Source organism: Molossus molossus, unplaced genomic scaffold, assembly GCF_014108415.1.
Source record: "Molossus molossus isolate mMolMol1 unplaced genomic scaffold, mMolMol1.p scaffold_m16_p_14, whole genome shotgun sequence".
In the NCBI taxonomy this organism is placed as follows: domain Eukaryota; kingdom Metazoa; phylum Chordata; class Mammalia; order Chiroptera; family Molossidae; genus Molossus; species Molossus molossus.
In genome coordinates this window covers 19,404,756-19,420,193 of record NW_023425349.1, presented here as the reverse complement: position 1 = coordinate 19,420,193, position 15,438 = coordinate 19,404,756, and the positions used below count along the sequence as shown (strand labels likewise).

General features: G+C 53.9%; 1 protein-coding gene across 4 annotated transcripts in view; it reads left to right on the top strand.

Annotated features, from left to right (window-relative positions):
- Positions 1–15,438, top strand: part of RGS3 (regulator of G protein signaling 3) — a 121,349-nt gene that overhangs the window by 79,331 nt on the left and 26,580 nt on the right. Inside the window, exon 1 of one of the 4 annotated variants that reach the window (XM_036260449.1) lies at positions 7,093–7,212. The exons of the other annotated variants lie outside the window; for them this stretch is intronic. The gene's annotated coding sequence lies outside the window, so the exon portion shown is untranslated. Of the gene's footprint in view, positions 1–7,092; positions 7,213–15,438 lie in introns of those variants that run through there. 4 annotated transcript variants of the gene reach the window in all.

Sequence of the window (15,438 nt, the reverse complement as noted above, 5' to 3'; positions counted from 1 at the left end):
CAACTTATCTGCTGTTAATTTAGTGCCTGGTGTCAGATGGAACTCTCATTAATTTTTTTTTCCTTAAATGGTAAACTGATTTTCCCAAACCTATTTTTTTCATCGTCTTTCCTTTCCTCACTTATAGACCAAATTTTCACACAGAGGTGGGTGAGTTTTTTAATGTTCTTGTCTCCTTCATGAATCTGTCTAATACTATGTCAGGTTGAGGCTTAATCACTATAGTTTCATAATATGTTTTAATAGTAGTCAACATCCCAAGACCAATCCCCATTACTCTGCAAAATTTCCGCTGAAGATGTCCACCCTACTTCTAGTCTGCCGTTGGTGTTACCCTTCCTTTGTCACAAACTCATTTCAGTATCAGGAATGACGCCAGATCTGGAAGAGTTTGTCCTCACCTCCGACTGCCCGTGATGAGCATGTGACATGGCTGGCCCATAATCCTCTCTGCTCTGCTTCATGCCTCCTCAGTACTGCTGAAGTCACCGAGAACTTCACTTTCGGATTGTTACTGTTTTTAAACATTAGCTCTATTATGTTTTAAGAGTCATTTGTTTAAAATTGCATTTAACTTCTCAATTATATTAGCAGTAGTTAAATGATTAAATGTTTCTGGCTTCGTTGCTTCTCAGTCTCTGACATGCATCATCTCACTCTTGACTTCTTGGTTTTCATTCATTTTTGTCTAGAGAGCTTTCTCGAGTGATTTTTGCCAGAAAGGGCCTGTGGGTAGCATCCTGTCTTGGTCTTTGTGAGTCGGGAAACGGGCGCCCTCTTCCTGAGGAGAGGAGCCAGGCTGCCGGCCCTTCTCCCCCAGAAACCTGGCCCAGCGCTCTGCCCTCCCAGCACCGCTGCTGTGACAAGGGCAGTGCCCAGGCTCAGTGCGCTCCCATTGCTCTGTGGAGACGAGCCGGGTTCCTCTTTCTCATCTTGGGAATCTGGAAACGGCACCAGATTATTTCTAGGTGTTGGCTCTCTTTCGGTAATTTTTCTTGGTACCAACTTCAGCTCTTTCAATCTGAAGACTCAAGTCTTCCCTTAGTTCAGGGAAATCTTATTAAGTTTTGGAATTGTTTACTTTCTATGTGCTCAAGTTTCTCTTTCTTGATTTTGTAATACAAATAATAATATTAGTCATAGTAATAATGGCACCGAATATTTATCAAATGTGCTTTTTCCTTCTGCTATAATATGCAATCTGCCCAACATTATTATTACTTTACAGATGAAGAAACAAAGGAACAGAGAGTTAAGCAGTTGTACAGGGTCTCATACCTAGAAGGTGTAGGCCATGATCCAAACCAGGTGTCTGACTCTAGAGCTTCTGTTCTGAGCTGCTACATTATACTCCCTGCTTATCAGGTCCAACTCGGATCCTGACCCCAGTCCCCTTCAGTAAAACTTTGAGTGTTGACGGTGGGAGAAAAGGTGGGGATGCCAGAATGATGGAAGTGAAACAGCTTGGGAGACTACGCCAAAGAGCAGATGGGATCATCGGAGGTTTGCCAGTGATTTATTAGAGTCGGGGATCCTCCCTCCCCCCCACCCCCTCTGCTCAGCCACCCTCTTCACCTCTGTCCCTCAGACTACTGCATGTCTCCTGTGGGTCTCCCTGTACCTTCTCCTGTCCCTTTAGTCACCTCTCTAAACAACAGCCAAGATGACTCTTCCTAAAGAGCAAACCTGGTCACCTTCTCACTGTGCAGTGTTTGCTGAATGACTGCCTGAGTGAACAAATAATTCAGAGTGCCTATTGCATGTCGGACACCGGGCTAAGTACCGGTGATATGGTATGAGACAGATTTCTTAGTCGGAAATCTTCCAGTTGCAAGTGACAAGAGCCTGACTCAAATTAGTTTCAGCCAGGAAATGGAATTGATGGGATTATGGAAGGTAGCCTTCAGGCATAGCTGAGTTCAGGACCTTGAGCAACATCACCGAGAATTGGTCTCAGCCTCTCCATCTCTTGATTCTATCTGCTTGTGTTGGCTCACTCCCAACACATAATATGTGGTAGTCATGCTGCCAGAAGCACCAGGATGGTGGCCTCTGATGTGCTGGCCTGGGCACAGGCCCAGCAGTCCAAGCAGGTGGACTCGGGGGAGTGTGTGGATGAACCACATCTAGCAGCCAAGGTCACGGGCTGGCCTCCGTAGATCTGAGTCAGCCACTCTGTGCTGAACACTTCCTAGGAACTCGATAGTCAGGACACAGCCTGTCCCTGGAGCTGGCACAAGAACAGTGGGTCGAGGATTGAGCCCCAAAGCCTGAAATCTCAGGCCCACATATGGCTGCTTGGACTGGAGCCGGGAAGGGAGAGGGTCACAGCTCTTGACCATCCTGTGTCACTGCAGCTGCCCAAGGTCAGGCTGAGGCTGCTGAGGTGACTGCGAAGTGCACCCCGGCCTCATGTTAGAGACATGACTCTGAGGCCAGGAAGGGCGGGGGACTTACCCTGGACTCCGCAGGCTGCAGGCCAGGCTTCTTGTGAGTCTGAACCTGAGGATACTTGCTCTGCCCCACCCCGCCCCACCCCACCCCACCACTTGCAGCTGTGCCCCAAGGTCAAGGCAAGTGCCACCAGGAAGAGCCAAGTGCCTCAGCAAGCAGTAGGAGAGTGTGTCCCCTGCCCTGGTGTTCAGGTCCCAGAGGCCAGACTTAACAGGACAGTCCCTGCTTCTAGCATCAGTGCCAGGGGCAGCCATGCCCATCTTCAAGTCAGACCCAGGAACAGGCTGCTTCCCTGTCGGTCTGTGTCCATAGTTCTGAGCACAGTCTCCAGCACACAGTAGGGATCCAGTGGTTATGGAAATAACAAATAACTGTTTCTTGGCTGACTCTTTGGGGGGGAGGGCCTTCCTGCATGGACTCCATAGACCCCCAGACCAGGGCTGTGAGACCCAGTGAGTAAAAGCCCAGAACTTCTTAAGTAGGTTAGCAGATTCAGCGCTTGGGCTCAGCGGGCATGTACAGATAACTTTAGTTCCACAGGGCATCCCAGGGCCATCACCTTCTTCTGTAGCGGGTTGGGGCAGGGGCAGGGCTCTGTAGAAGGGGGGCCCACAGTATCCCAGCTCAGGCTTCCATTACCCTAGGCAGCCAAGAAAGCCCCAGCGGCTGCTGGTGGGGGCGGGGCTGGTCTTCGTCGGTCAGACGATCTGGAATTCCTGGGTGCACACCTCTCCTTTGCTTGTGCCCAGTTTCTGTCATAGCAGCATCTCCCTCCTCTCCATCCTGGAACAAAATCCTACTGGACTTTGGATCAGCAGCCAGGATGCGGAAGCTCATTAAAGCCTTTGGCAGGCACCCTCCTTTCTCTGAGGAGGGCATTACCCAGGCTCAGCCCCTCCCCCCAGGTAAAGTCTGCAGGGGGAAGGAGGTGGGTTTCCATCTGTGCAGGGTTCATGATGGGATCTTGGGAGCACAAACTGGAGATCCCAGGTTTCACAGAGTGGAGGCAGCGGGTGGAAACCTTGCTGTGGCGTGGGCCGCAGGAGCGCGGCCGTCCAGGGGTCTGGGGTGCATCCTGCTGCCGCCACAGCTCCTTAGACCCGCTCTTAGAGCCCCGGGCTCTGCCCGGGGTGCTGCCCTCAAAGAACAGGGGGTGTGCACACACCACCTCCCTGCTGGCCTTCCTGGTCCCAGCCCTGGAGGCTGCTGCCAGCTGGCCCGAACGGTGGGAAGTTGGCCTGCGTGACTGGCCATCCAGCCAGTCGGTTTCTCAGTGTTGCTGGGGTTCATCTGTCCCCTGAGCTGCCCTTTGCAGTTGTGCAGGGCACAGTGGGAAGTGGACTAGGCTTGATCCGTAGCTATGTGCTTACTAGGGTGCCAGCTTGAGCAGGTTCCCTAATCTCTCTCTGCTCCGTTCACCCATCTATAAAACGGGGTCATTAGACATCATATCCGATAGGGTTATGAAGAGTTAGTGAGTCAATAATCAGGAAGTGCTCTGAACAGTGCTGGCACATAGTAAGCGTCAAATAAGTGTTTGGTAAATAAAATATGTGGATCAATAGATGGAGCCCAGGCCCTGAGTGCCCAGGCGCCAATCTCTGTGGCCAGTGGGCCACCTAGATCTTGCTGCTCCCCAAATTCCCAATTCCTCCTATACTGAACAGCACCATCATTTAGGTAGGTCTGCGCAGCATTGGGATGCGACTGGGCTGGGAGCTGGCAGTCCCTGGTCCCAGCCCTGCCACTCAGTTGCTCTGTTTCCTTGGTAAAGTCACTTTCCCTCTCTGGGCCCCAGTTTCACTGGCTGTAAACGGGGAAGAGGAGTGAAGGGTCTCCAAGGGCCCTCCAGCTTAGGAAGCCTGGCTGTCAGCGACTCCTCCATCCTGCCCCAGGCTGTGCCCCGGGAGGGCCCACCTGTCCCTCTGAGTTGTGTCGAGCTATGGGAGGCAGAGGGCAGTGGCTGCCAGGGCTGCCCCAGACACTACATGTTCCCCTGCCTGAGCTGGCAGATGCCCGGGCCTCAAGGCACTGACCGTTATGCCCTTTCCTGATTATCCTTGTGGTCCAGAGCATCGATGAAGGCTGGATCTGTTCTGGCCCCGGTGCCCTGGGTTGGCAGAGCTGTTTATTTATGGCCTCATTAGTCTGACTGTGTGGCTGATGTCTGTCTCCCTCACTGGACTGTCAGCCTTGTGAGTGCAGGACCCAGCCCCCAGGGGCTGGCACAGAGCCTGGCCCAGAACCTGGCCCAGAACCTGGCACATACTTGGTGCTCTGCAGCCATTTGTCGGTTGAAAGAAGGTAAAGACTGAGCTGAGGCCCCCGAGGCTGCTTTCATGTAAAAGACCCTATAGTCCAGCTCTGCCCCTAAGAAATCTTACCCCAGGAATCACAGATGTCATCCTGGGAACCAGTCAGCCCCACTGGGAACTGGTCAGCCATGTTGGAATTGGCCATCTCAGGAGACTCACTTCCTCAGTGTCCCAGGACAGGGGTGGGCCCTGCTTCCCAGGAGCCTGCAGGATGACAGCCTTCCAGTCTGGAAGCTTCCAGCAAAGACTGCCTTGGCTCTGCCCCCAGGGACAAGACAGAGCATTGACTGGAGTTCGTAAGTGCCCGACTCGATGAGGGCTATGCCAGGTCGACCCTAATGAAGGGTGTTTCCTTATACCAGCATGCATGCATTCGCTTGTATGTGAGAGAGACAGGAATAGTCCGACAGACCGGCCGGGAGAGTCAGAGATAGACATTCAGAGGCTTGGTACTAATATAGGGAGAGAAAGGGGCAAAGGGACAGTGTTTCGTCCAGGGTGGCCGAGGTGGGGTGGGGTGGGAAAGGAGGATGGGACCCTAGTCCTGTTTTTTCCTGTGCCGACATCTTAGGGTGCCTTCCACTGTTGTAGTACAAATGTTCAAGTTGGAGCTGGCTATGGGATGGGCACCCCCAATCTGCGCCCTGGGCACAACCCAGGGTGTGTTTGTTGACATCAGGCAACCCAGTGCAGCAGCCATAGCGACAGCCCCGAGCAGCTTTGTACCAGCAAAGTGGCTGCCTACAGTGTGGGGCTGCCCAGTGCTAGGAGTGGGCACTCTGGAGCTGGACCAACTGATGTTCAGTCCTGGCTCCACACCAACTAGCTGTGTGACTGTGGGCAACTTCTTCTGCCATTCTGTACCTTGGGTTCTTTTTTCTTTTTTAGTTAATACTCACCGAACGATATTTTTCCATTTTCCATTGATCTTTTCCATAGAGTGGAAGGGGGATGGGGGGCGGGGGAGAGAGAGAGAGAACATGGATGTCAGAGAGGCGCTGTGATGGGTTGCCTCCAGCACAGCCAGGGCTCTGGTTCTCTACAGGGTAATAATAACCCCTGCCTGACAAGGTGCTGGGGGTGATTAGTTAAACAAGTTAATGAAGGCCAAGCTCAGAGCAGTGCCTGGCACGGGATCATCGCATCTTCTAGCAATCCCACAGGTGGTTGGTGCAAGTGTCGTCAGCCCCAATTCGCAGATGAGGAAACCAAGGGGCAGAGGTGGGAGGGCCATGCTCAGTGATACCCAGCCAACCAGTGCTGCCACTGGAACTAGCATTGGGACACTTGCTTCCCAGTCCCGCGCTCTCTCCTTTGTCCCTCATGGTCCCCGTTAGGGAGTCCCCTTCGCCTGTGGTCCTCATTCTTGAGCTGTTGTAATGTAGCCTCAGATTGAGGGGAGGAAGCCCCAAGCTCTCTGTCCATCTCTGACTCCCCTAGTTGGGTACACACAAGTGCTAAATAAAAGCATGAGCGCCCTGCTGCGCTGGGTGGCGCTGTGGGAGGGGCTGAGGCGGCAGCTTCCCCACCCGGGGTGATGGCACTCTCTAGTCCCCTGTGTTGGCTGCAAGACCCCGGTGACTTGCAACCACCCACTGGGATGAGAGCAGCATGGGGGTGGGGGCGGGACAGGGAAGCCTCAGCGATTGGCTCTGTCCTGCTAGAGCATGACTGGTGGCTGGTGGCTTTGCACTGCCCCCGCAGCGGGAGTCCTGGGATGTGTGTGTGTGTGTGGGGGGGGGCAGCCAACTCGGGATCCCGGTGCCAGGGGTGCCACCATGAAAGATGGATGCCTCTCCCTTCCGTGTGGCACTTCTGGGGCCAGCCTGGAGCCCGGAATAGGTGGTAAGGGGGCGAGGGCCCACAAGTGTGTGGGTAACCCAGGAGCTAGCTGTGCCCCTTGCAGCAGAAGGAGCGGCTGGCAGAGGTCTCTTCTTTGAGACACTCTGGATTCCTTGGATGAAAGTGGCTTGGGAAATCACAGAGTTTTCAATCTGATGGAAGAAAGAAATCCAGCCTCTCTTCAGAGTGGTGGCAGCTGGCTGGACAGGGTGTGTGTTTGGGAAGGCTCTGGAGGAGGAGGAGGAAGAAGAAGGAGGAGGAGGAGGAGGAGAAGGAGGAGGAGGACCGAGTGATGCAAGGGTTTTGAAAAACGCTACCTAGATGTGGGAGGTGGAACCTGGTCATTTGGTTCTGCTTTTCCCAGCAGGTATCGCTCCCCTGGGGAACTTGGGTAAGTCCATAAATAGCTCTGCTGACACAAAGGAGCTCTGTCTGGGAAGGCAGCTGCTTGACACGGCCGGCCGGCCGCCAGGAGCTGCCACTGACACGGCTGCCCGCCCGCCTGCGGGAGGAGCTGGGCGGAGACGGGGCAGAGACCCGGGCGGCGGGCTGGCAGGAGCTGCAGCCCTGAGTCGCCTGGGTCCCTGCCGGAGTGTGCTGGGTAGGTGCCTGGGTGACAGGGTGTGTGTGGTGGGCGGGGGGGATCTTGTCCAAGCTACCCTATGCCCCTGTTTCTATTGTTTCTTCCCCGGGGCAGCCATTGATGGGCATGTTGCAACCAAACCGTGTGTGTTCTGATCTGAGATCGCTGTGTGTGTGTGTGTGTGTGTGTGTGTGTGTGTGTGTGTGTGTTTGAAGGGGTGGGGTCCCTGCAGGGTAGGGGCATGCTTCCACCATGTGCTGCTCTCCACTTCTGGGCTGGTCAGTCGGCTTTTCTTTCTGGGAGAAAGGAATGTTTGGTGACCAGAAGTCGGGACACTGTCTGGGGAGGGAGTGCTGAGCTAATGGTGTTGGTGATTATGTCAGGGATGGTGACCACACAGCAGGCACTAGGGGTGGCTGCTCTCGCCCAGTTCCGTGTCTGGGAAGGAGGTGGTCTCGGGGGCTGGTCCCCGGGGGTTGCCTCTGGTCCCTGAGACTTCGCTGAGTGTCCACTGGAAGCACAGCAGGGATGCTCTGTCTCCTGAGCCCCTCGGGAAAGGTCCTGCACCTGCTCCTTTGACTCCAGCTGACCCCTAAGGAAGGGAGTAAAGGTCAGGGGACCCACTCACCCCAAAGAGCTGGCCACTGTGAGTGGGCAGAGGCCAATTCTTTTCTCAGCGGGAGGCCCCACATCTCTGTTCCCGTTCTGAGGTTTCCAGGAGGAGCCCTTCTGTCCTGGGACCTCCGGGGCTGAAGAAGAGCCTGGGTCCAGAGAGGGGGGAGCATGTCCAAGCTCACACAGCAGGTCTGTGGCCAGGACCAAGATGGAGGACTTCTGCCTCCTGGAGCAGCGAGGGCAGGATGTGTGGGTGCGTGGCCCCGACCTGAGCTGTGTACTTCAGCTGTGAGTCTGGCATTCCTGGCAGGGCCACCGGGCCACTCACCAAAAGTCTCCCACGTGCTGCTGCCCTAAGGCTCATGGCTGGGGGCTGTTCCCCTCTCGAGAGGGCTGCGGTAGATATGTCTCCTAGAAGGAAGGAGCTGCAGAGCCTGCCCCCCACTGCCTGCGGGATCCCAGCCAGGCACTGTGGCCATAGTCAGAGTTTCCACCAGGGCCCCTGGAGTCCTCCTTGCCCAGCCAAGGGGCACCTCCTCTCTTCCCCAGCTCTAGCACGTGGCATGGCTTAGCCCAGGGCGGGCCCTTCAGGGAGCCAAGTTCTATAGCAGGGCTTGTTCCAGGCCCAGCCAGGCGTCTGCAGCAGCAGGGGGATGGTGAAGAGAGAGGCAGATGAGGCACGTGACCCCTGCTGGGCTATCTGCAGAAATCACGGATGAGGCTTTTGACTCTAAGTACTTGGTACCAGTGAAATCACCCCACCCCCGCTTTCTTGCCTTTGCACATGCTGTTCCTGCTGCCTGGAAAGCCTGTCCCTTCTTTTCTCTCCAGGTCTTAAACCCACCCAAACGTCCACAGCTAGAGCAGATACTCCAGTTGGAACCTGTCTATCCATTGGTGGTGGCACCCATGGTGGTTGCTCATGTCCTGTTTGTGTGGGATCTGGGCCTTATTCAAACCTAGTTCCTTGTTCAGACCTGGGGCCCAGGGCATGGGAGGAGAGGGCCAGGATGGGCTTTCCTTGAGGACAAGCACTGATGTTCAAGTCAGCTTTCTGCCCATCGCCAGCTCTGCCCGGCAGAGACTGGCACCACCATTGAGAGCCTGGCAAGGAGGCCCTTGGGAGGGCCCTGGTTTCTGCATTGTCAGGGTTGCTTCCATAGGGTCAAGGAGTTCAGGGGTGCATTTGACAGGAGATGAGGCAGGGAGAGTCTTGGCTTCAGCCTGGCTGGAGCCCACTCAGGGGTCCTCCTGGACTAGGATGGTCTCCACTGCATGGCCTGGGCTTGAAGGCGGAAGGGGCAGCCCTGGCTTGTTTGAATGCAACGCTTATGGTCCTTTGCACAGACTGTAGTGGCTCGGAGCTCAGCTTGGGCCCCCTTCAGAGGAAGCCAGCTAGAGGGATAGATGTGGGTGTCTGCCTGGTTACCCAAGAAGAGGCACAGGTGAGGAAGGGAGTGCCCATTCCCAGCTGGGTTCCTGGGGCTCCTGAGAACTTTTCCAATTTGATCTCCAAGGCCCTGGAGTTGGCTGAGTCCATTTGCCTTCCGGACAAATAGGGGAATGAGGCAGGAGAGGGAGGACTTGCCTGAGGTTACACACGACTCAGCAGCACAGTGGGGACAAGGCCCAGGTCTCCGGCTCCTCGGCCCAGGTCTCTCTCCATCACACCAGCTGGATCCCTCAGAATTCCTGGTTTTCATCTTTGTGCTCCTTTTCTTCTGTACTCCCCATTGTTTTCTTTTTCTAGAACCTCTAGGCTTACTGGCTGAAGCCCGGCTCTCCTCTGGAAGAACAGTGTGTGCAGCAGAGAAAGCCCTTGGTTGGCCAGTAGGCTGGAGACTGAGGTATATTCTAGTCGCTGCTCGCTGGAGGATCTCAGGCACACATGCTTTTCCCCCCTCTGGCTCAGTTTCCCCTTTGGAGCAACCAGGGACTGGACCAGGGATTGCCAGGCTTCTTCCAGCCATCCGATTCTTTGATTCTCTGCACACCCTCTCTTCCTGGGTTTCAAGAGCCATTGGTCAAGGCCAGGGTCTGGCTCAGCAGGAAGCAGCCCCCAACCTGTTATCAGGTGCGTCTGGTCAGGAGCCTTCTGCAAGCTGGAGCCCAGGCTGAGGCCGGGAGGTCTGTTGTTGTTTGTGGAGCCAGGCCGTTTCCAAGATGTCATTGCTCAGGGAAAGCCATCATTCCTCCCAGGGATAAACAAGGCTGCTTACGGCTCAGCCCGCTCAGCCCGCTCAGCCCACAGGGGCTGCAGCCACTCGCTGCAGGCCAGCCAGCTCATCCCCAGGGAGCCGCCACCTTCTCTGGGCAGCCCGCTGCACCCAGGCATCTGGATGGCGTGGGCTGAGGCAGGACTGGGGAGAGGGCTGCTGGGGCCATGGGCCACTTGTGAGATCAAAGCTTCCAGGCACAGAGGAGAAGGGAAAGGGTCCCTCTTCCTCTGGCAGTGGGCCTAGTCATCACTCCAGATGGCTCAGGGCTTCTCCCCTCGCCCTCCTGCCACGGGCCAGCCTGCTTGCACCTGGCACTGTGGCTCAGGCTGCTGCCAGAGAGCTGTCAGCAGCTCCCAACTTAGAAAGGTGGGGACACAATAAGTTATTGGGACCGGGCACACTTTTCCTCATGTAGCCAAGACCCTCTGTGGCGTCCTCCTTACTTTCTGATGGGGTTAACCTGGGGTTAAGGGCAGAACTCAGACGCTTGGGGCAGGGCGGCAGAGTGTGGGGGACCCAGGGAGAAGCAGAGAAGAACTGGGCAGAGCCTCCGGGAGCCAGACGGTTGGCTGAAATCTTGAGCAAAGGCTGGGGCGGCCGTGGGAAGGACCACGGGGTGATAGGTGGCGCGGTTGTGCCGTTCCTCAAGTCAAGGGTTGGAACTGACGTCGTCCAGGATGGGGAAACCGTCACTGCTCCGACCTCAATGAATGAAATTCCCCGTTGATCCGAAGAGCTGCTCTGTACTTGTCCTCTCTGCCAACCTCCCTCCTTCCCTCACTTCCTTCCTCCTGTATTTCATATCTGCTGTGTACCGTGCATTGCCAGGTACTGGAGGTATAGACATAAAAGGTCTAATCTGTAATCTTGTGCCAGGACGGGCATGTAATGGATGGTAGCAACACAGCTTTGATGGGGAGGCCGGGGAGGGGGCTGTGGGCATCCTGGGAAAGCTTCCAACCCAGCCTGGAGCCTCAGTGAAGCTTTCTGCAGGGGTGAGTCTGAATCTGGTTACACAGAGGCTTTTCTGTGTAAGGAGCAGCTCTCTCTCCTGGTCTGAGGTGTAGACATGATTCCTGCCCAGCCATAAAAGTCACCTGTGTATCCAGCCACATGTACCTTCTCACACCAGGGGCAGCCATAGGAGGCATTGCATGTAGGTGAATGGGCTCTGGACTTGAGGGCATGCCCTCCCACTTTGCAGTTGTGTGCCCTTGGGCAAGACACCAGACCTCTCCATGCCTCCTTTTCCTGAGCAGTGCGCAGCCTCATGGGGTTAAATGAGACGTGTGTACCGGAAACGCTTCACGTGCGTTGACACAGAGCCAGAGCGCACTCGCTGCTCCCCGCACGGTGGCTGTAACTGAATGAGATGATATGGGCGAAGCAGGCTCTTGGCGCAGGGTCTGGCACAGAGTGGGCATCCAGTACATGGCAGGTGGGCATCCAGTACATGGCAGGTGCCACTGCAGCCTTTTGCAGGGAGAGTCCGCTGGAACGTGCTGTCAGAGATGGGCACAAAGGGAAGGGGCTCAGGGAGGAAGCCCAGCCCAGGGGCAGAGGAGACACGGAGATGAAGGCTTTTGTTTGTTTGTTTTTTAAATAAACTTTTACATTGAAGTGTAACTTACAGAAAGATCAGTCTATAGCCAGTGAATTTTCACAAAGTGAAACAGAACATTCTAGTACCCTGGGATCCCCACTTTCCCCCTTACAGTCACGATCACCTCAAAGGTAACCCCTATCTGACTTCCCTCATTGATTAGTGCTGCCTGGTTTTGAACTTTGTACACCTGGAATCATTGAGTATGTATTCTTTATGCTGACTTCTTTCAGTCAGCATTTTGATGGCGAGATTTGTCCATGCTATTATACGAAGTTTGAGTTTATCCATTCTCATTGCTGTATGGTGTTTTATTGTGTGGCTGTACCACAGTTTACCCACTCTGCTGTTGATGGCTGTTCGGGTTGTTGCCAGTTGGAGGCTATAGCGAACAGTGCTGCTGTGCATACTCTTGCACATGACTGTTGATGCACTATGTATACGTCTCTGTTGGGTAAATACCTAAGGTTTGCAATGGTGAGTCATAAAATTGTATATAATTAGCTTAAGTAGAAACAATCCTATGATTTTCCAAAGTGTGACACCAATACGCCCTCCTGGAGCAGTGTACGAGTGCCTGTGGCTCTGTGTCCTCACCGAGGTTACTGGTGCTACATGTGGGGATATCAGACTGGGGCTTTGTTTGCATTTTCTCCAGGACTGATGAGGTCCAGCACCTTTTCATACGTTGACTGGCCATTCGGATACGCTCTTTGGGAAGTGTCTGTTCAGGTCTTTCTCCCAGTTTTCTACTGGATTAGCTGCCTTTATTCTCATGATTTGTGGGAGTTTAAAAATATTCTGGATAGTGTTTATCGTTGGATATACACACTGCAAATATCTCCTCCCACTCTGTGGCTTATATTCTCACTCTCTTAAGAGTATCTTTTGAAGAACTTAATTTAATGCAGTCCAACTTGTCAGTCTTTCTCTATATGGAGAATGTTTTTGGAATCCTGTTTCTTGGCCTATTACAAAGTTATGGATATAGCCTCTTATTTTTTCTAGAAGTTTAATTGTTTTATATTTTGTATTTAGATCCAGAATCCACTTGAAATAGATTCTTATGCATGGTGTGAGGTAAAGATCAGGACTCCTTTTCTTGGAGTAGATATCCAATTTACTTAAAAGACTATCCCTTCTCACTGTAGGGCAAAATCACCTTTGTTAGAAATCAGTGGGCAATGTGTGTGGGACCTGAGTTTTAAAGGATGAGTAGGAGTTTGCCAGCCGGACAAGGGAAGGCAGGGGGCTCTAGGTAGGAGGTACAGTGAGCACAGGTTTAGAGGTGCCTGAGAGTAGAGTGTGGTTGGGGAAATACAAATATAGTTGATACCTGTACCATGTGGAAGTTGGGGGGCACCACCCTCTGCACAGTTGAAAATCCATGTATAACTGACTCCCAAACAGTAAATTACTAATAGCCTACTGTTGACCGTAAACCTTACTGATAACATAGTCAATAACACATATTTTATACTTATATATACTATATACTGTTATTCTTACCGCAAAGTAAAGGAGAGAAAAGAAAATGCTATTAAGAAAATCATAAGGAAGAGAAAATACATGTACAGTATTTTATTGAAAAAGAATCACAGATAAGTGGACCTACGCAATTCAAAACTGTGTTGTTCAAGGGCAGCTGTAGTTCAGGCAGGTTGGGGGGAAGAGAGGAGAAATGGTACGGTGGAGAGGTTCGTTGGCAGGGCCAAACAAGCAGGGTAAGGTGCTGGGACTGTGGCAGAGGGGTGGAGGGGTTTTAAGCAGGAGAGGTGTACAGTCGGGCTCACGTGAGGGACATGGGAGAAAGTCCCATGACGGGAGGGTGAGGGGAGACTGAGTTTAGAGCAGACTGAAGACCCAGCCAAATCCAGCCTGGACGTCACCCCTCAGCAGAGACAGATGTCTGCTTCAGGGGTCAGTGCTGGAGGCTTCAGCGTGCCAGGGTCTTGGAGGGTCACCTTTAGCCACAGGATTGCCGCATAGTCCAGTGGCCAGATGTCCACCCCACTGTCCTCAGAGGAAGAACCTCTTCCCTACCCCCACTCCAGGGCCCCCAGCACTGCATGCCCTGAAGGAGGAGATATTTTAGGAGCTGGGGCAGACAGATGAGGCCTGGGGATCCCTGGACAGGGGTGCTTCTTGCTTCTCTTGCCCTTTGTGTACCTACGAGAGACCCAGCCACACCTTGGGCCTGAGCCCTGACTCCTGCAGGCTGGCTGAGATTTGGAACTGGACAGACCTGCTCTTGAAGAGTACAGCCCAGGGAGGGGAGTAACTCGGCCTAGGCTATATGGTGAGCCAGACTGACCCAGCCGAGGGGAGCTGAGTCCATCCAGGGCCTTTGGTATGGCCTCAGTTTCCTCCCCTGAAATATGCAGAGGACAGTGCCCCCCATCCTCAGGCTGCTGTAAGGGTCAGAATGTGTCAAGTGCTGTCTCTCAGAGTGGCATGCAAGGGACCAGGCTGCTGTTGCTGAGAGTAACCATTATGATTACAGGAACAGTAAACGTTTACTGAGCAACTATTATGTGCCAGGCTTCTTTATGTGGATTGCCTCCCAGCCATGCTGTGCTCTAGGGACTCGCTACCCGTATCACCATTTTACTGGTAAGGAAATTGAGCCTCATAGAGGTTAAGCAGCCCCGCCAAGGGCACCGCGTTGGCAGGTGGCAGTCAGGAATTGAATCTGGATTTGTCTGTCTCCAGACCCCATTGCTTCACCGACAATAGGCTTCTTTCCACCACCCTAACTCTGAAAGTGCTGCGTGTTCTCTGAGCTGTTGCTTGGAGTTAAGCTGTAGATGTGGGGTTGGTCCCTAGTGCTGGCCATGAGGAAGAGTCAGGCAGTGGAGAGGAAGGGCATGGTGCCTCCTACTTGACAGCCCTGTGAGGGAGGGGCACAGGACTCAGCCGCACTGTTAGGAAGTGGGATTCAATGCCAGGCCTGCCTGATTCCAAATCCTGGTCTCATGGCCACAGGGCTATTTGTGCCCTTCCCTGGGGTCCTCCTAGCTTGGCAGAGCTTGTTTGGTTGACACCTAATGTAGACATCACAGAGAAACCACATGCTCGCTGGCTCTGTCTGGGAAGTGGTCCCTGGGAGGGAGAGAGTTTGGGAGGGTTGCCAGGTGTATGGAATTCTGTACCACCCCTCCCCCCACCAGGTAACTCGGACATCTGCCCCTCAGTCTCCACAGATTTGGAGTAAGAGCAGGGACCCTGTATCTGGTATTGTTCACCACGCCTAGCACAGTGCCTGGCCCGGGTGGGTGCTTGCTAAAGTCTTCTGAAGGAAGGGAGAGCCCTGGTCGGTTTGGCTCAGCGGTTAGAGCGTTGGCCTGTGGACCAGAGAGTCCCGGGTTCGGTTCCCACTAACGGCACGTACCTCGGTTGCAGTTTGTCCCCGGCCTCGGTTGGTGAAGGAAGGGGCGGGGCGGGGGGGGGGAGGCAGTGAAGGGAGCAGGAGAGGAGATCATGGGACATCATCAGGTTGCTGGAAGTGAGACTATGTGCAAAGCAATTGTCACAGTGCCTGGTGTCTAGTAGATGCTCAACTAATGTTCTCTTTCTTCCTCTTCCCCCATCTTTTCACCATGGTCTGTTTCCATCATCTCTAGCTCCACCTTCCCTATATCTACAGCACCAAGTTTACACTGCTTTCAGGGTAAAGTCCAAATTCCTTCACATATCCGTGCCTCTGCTCGGAACCACCTGTACTTTCTCGAATGTTCCTGCTGTCTTCGTTCCCAACCCTTTCCGCTTTCGTAGCCCCTGGGCAGCAGTGCGTGGGAGGGAGAGTGC